This window comes from Nothobranchius furzeri, chromosome 14 (genome assembly GCF_043380555.1).
Source record: "Nothobranchius furzeri strain GRZ-AD chromosome 14, NfurGRZ-RIMD1, whole genome shotgun sequence".
Classification (NCBI taxonomy): Eukaryota; Metazoa; Chordata; class Actinopteri; order Cyprinodontiformes; family Nothobranchiidae; genus Nothobranchius; species Nothobranchius furzeri.
The window spans coordinates 62,006,048-62,009,004 of record NC_091754.1 but is presented as its reverse complement, the minus strand read 5'-3'; positions in this window follow the sequence as shown (position 1 = coordinate 62,009,004).

Below are 2,957 nucleotides of genomic sequence, written 5' to 3'. Positions count from 1 at the left end.
CCATGTTAATTGAACAATGGCACTGAGTCTTAACGAAGACTGACTTGTCCATTTATTTAATTCTAATTATTTCAGTAGTGTACAATACAGAACAATTCTATATTCAGGAAAATAATGACAAGGTTTGTTGTGCAAAGTAAATCCAGGCATACAATTAAAGGCCAAAATGAAATGGAATTTTTTTGTGGCTGATCGGGAAACCCAGGGACGTTGTGGTTGGGTTGGCTTTTATAAACCACGATAATTCCTGGATACAAGCAGCTGAAATGAGCATCTGTTTTGGTTCAGTTAGTTGAATGAAGGACTCCATCATCTGGCATAATCTCAAACTACAACCAGTGCTTTTCTGCCTTTAAATGATTTAGTTGACATATTTCAAGCATCAATTATCCTGGTTGCCTCACTCTGGAGTTTTTCCAGTCATGAACCACTTTAGACTTGTTCGCATACCAAGGGTTAATTTAAAGTGTTACTTTTTATCTCTAGCCTGGGAAAACAAAGTGAAAATCATTTTTTTGTACAGAGAGATCTTGATTTTCTTTAATGCATGAGTTACCTGAAAATAGATAAGCAGAAGCTGGGCGGATGGATGTTTTATTAGCAGTTAGCATTAGCATTTTTTAGAGGTACCTGGTTGTTGGTTTTTCAAGTATTTTTTTAAGAGTTATTCACATCATAATAAAGACGTGATTCACAGAAATATGTTAAAGGCGTAGTTTACTGAAAAACATAAAACTTGTTCTTCTTTAAATACAATCGGTCACACAGAGTTTCACGTGTATAAACTGTGAAAATAGTCTTCTACCCCAGTTTTCTGGAGGGCTGCCACAGACTATTATTTTGGCGATTACTCAGACAGGGAAAGGAGAACCACTCCAGAGCAGTTCCTGATAGGCCTACCCAGTCTCTCATCCTCTCCAGTAGCAGGTGATGGTCAACAGTGTCAAAGGCTGCAGTCAGGTCCAGCAGGACCAGAACAGAACAGTCCCCTGCATCACTGTGAGTCAGAAGGTCATTAGAGACCCTAAGAAGAGCTGTTTCAGTTTCTATTTCCACGGAAGACTGACTGGAAACTATCATAGATGTTATGTTTGTCAAGAGCAGCTGTGAGTTGTTTATGAGTAAAATGACATCGTCCAGAGATATGGACCCACACCTATGTATTTTAGACCACATTTTTATGATTGTATGTTATGAAGCCGCCAATATTTGTCAACAGCCGGGCATCATTTAATTCATTATCAACAACGTTTCGATGAAAATTTCCAGAGATAAAAGAAGGACTGCACACCATCAGACAACGTAACTCCACCCCTAGTCAAGATTTACTGTAAAATGCTATGAAAGTGGACGTTTCCAAGAGGCATGGAGTGGCATGGCCAAGTGTGGGGAGTTTCCATCCTGGGAGGGAAGGGGAGTGGGAGGAGACTGTACTGATGACGTGAAATTGTTCCAGCCCCAGTTAATCACAAGTTTAAAATGCAGCAGCCACATTTCAACCCACAGGGGGCAGCACTAACCATTTTTAGACCTAGATTCTAGATTTAATCAAGTTTACACAAAAAATACACGGGAACAGAAATATTGCATTTGTAAAGACCCAGTTATACAGTTTATAAGCAAAAAGTAAGTTATTTTGGGGTTTAGTTACTCTTTAAAGTTTGACTATGGAACACAAACAATCTGGCGCACTCTGGTGTTCAGATGTGGTATTGCAACAACAAGACATTTTCCAGCCACGAGGATGTTTGTTCACTGCTGACACGTTCCAGCACCATGTTCAGAGACAAATCGTACAGGATAAGGACTCATTTCTACTAATACGTTTATTTTACAACAGCATTTACCGTTAGAACATCTTCTGGGCTCAGAATCAGCTGCTTGACTAGTCAAGTCTGTCATTTTACACAGTCCCAACCTCGCCTTGCTGAGCGGACTTTTTAGCACAGTGGTGCCCTCTAGTGGCTGGTAGATGTATACATAAACACAGTGTCGTGGACAACTAAATAAAAATTTGATTATTCATTTTTTTGAATATAGCTTTTAAAGAAGAAACTGTACGTCTATTCTGCACACCTCTGAGCGCCCCGTGGAGGTATTATTTCTTTTAAAATATAGCTTTTGGGTGGAGATTCTTGCACAAGAGGAAAATCAGCTCAAAATGGGCCAAAAAATGCACTACCGTCTGGCTTTAGACACTGTGCTCTTGTGATTAAGGAAGTGATATCCTGGTATTCAGATAGCTCAGCTCCACCATCTGTTTCAGTTATGGTGCCAGCCCTCCCCAACTTACTCCCAGTCAATATTCTATTTTTTTCTTCAACAGGCCTATTTTGCTTTCTTATTTCTTTATTTCACACTGAGAATAAACCATTTAGTGTCTGAGGGAAGGAGTGACTTCGGAGGTATTTTTGGTCATGCCTTCAAACTTATCAAACTCTGAGTTGCCAAATTTATAAATAAGGCAGGTGATAAAACAGAATTGTTTCCGGAATTATCTCAGTTTCTAGCTGACTCTCGATCCGGCCAAATTGGTAAACAAGCAATTTTGAACCCATCCTCCTTTTGACTTCAGGTCAAAAGTGTCTCTACAACGCTGCGAGTAATTACAGACACAAAAGCTCTTCTAAGAGCCACCGAACAGCCTTAGACGCAAAACAAGCATCTCAGCTTCCTGTCGTGACCTGGAGATATCTCAAGACTAGACGTGTCCTATCGGAGCTAACCTATGGGTTCCTGATACCAAGAGGTTCACTCCACCGGCAGTGTCCATCATGACCTCTTGACCCCCTGGATCGCACAAGAATCTCCACACAAGGGTGCGTAGACTCAGCACAAATTGTGTCGGATGGTTTTATAAACAAATCTCTATAGAGATATACAGCAAATTGAAAAGTGTTACTTTTCCAGAGTTTGAGTATGTAGAGTGATATTTTTTACACTGCAGAGTATATTAA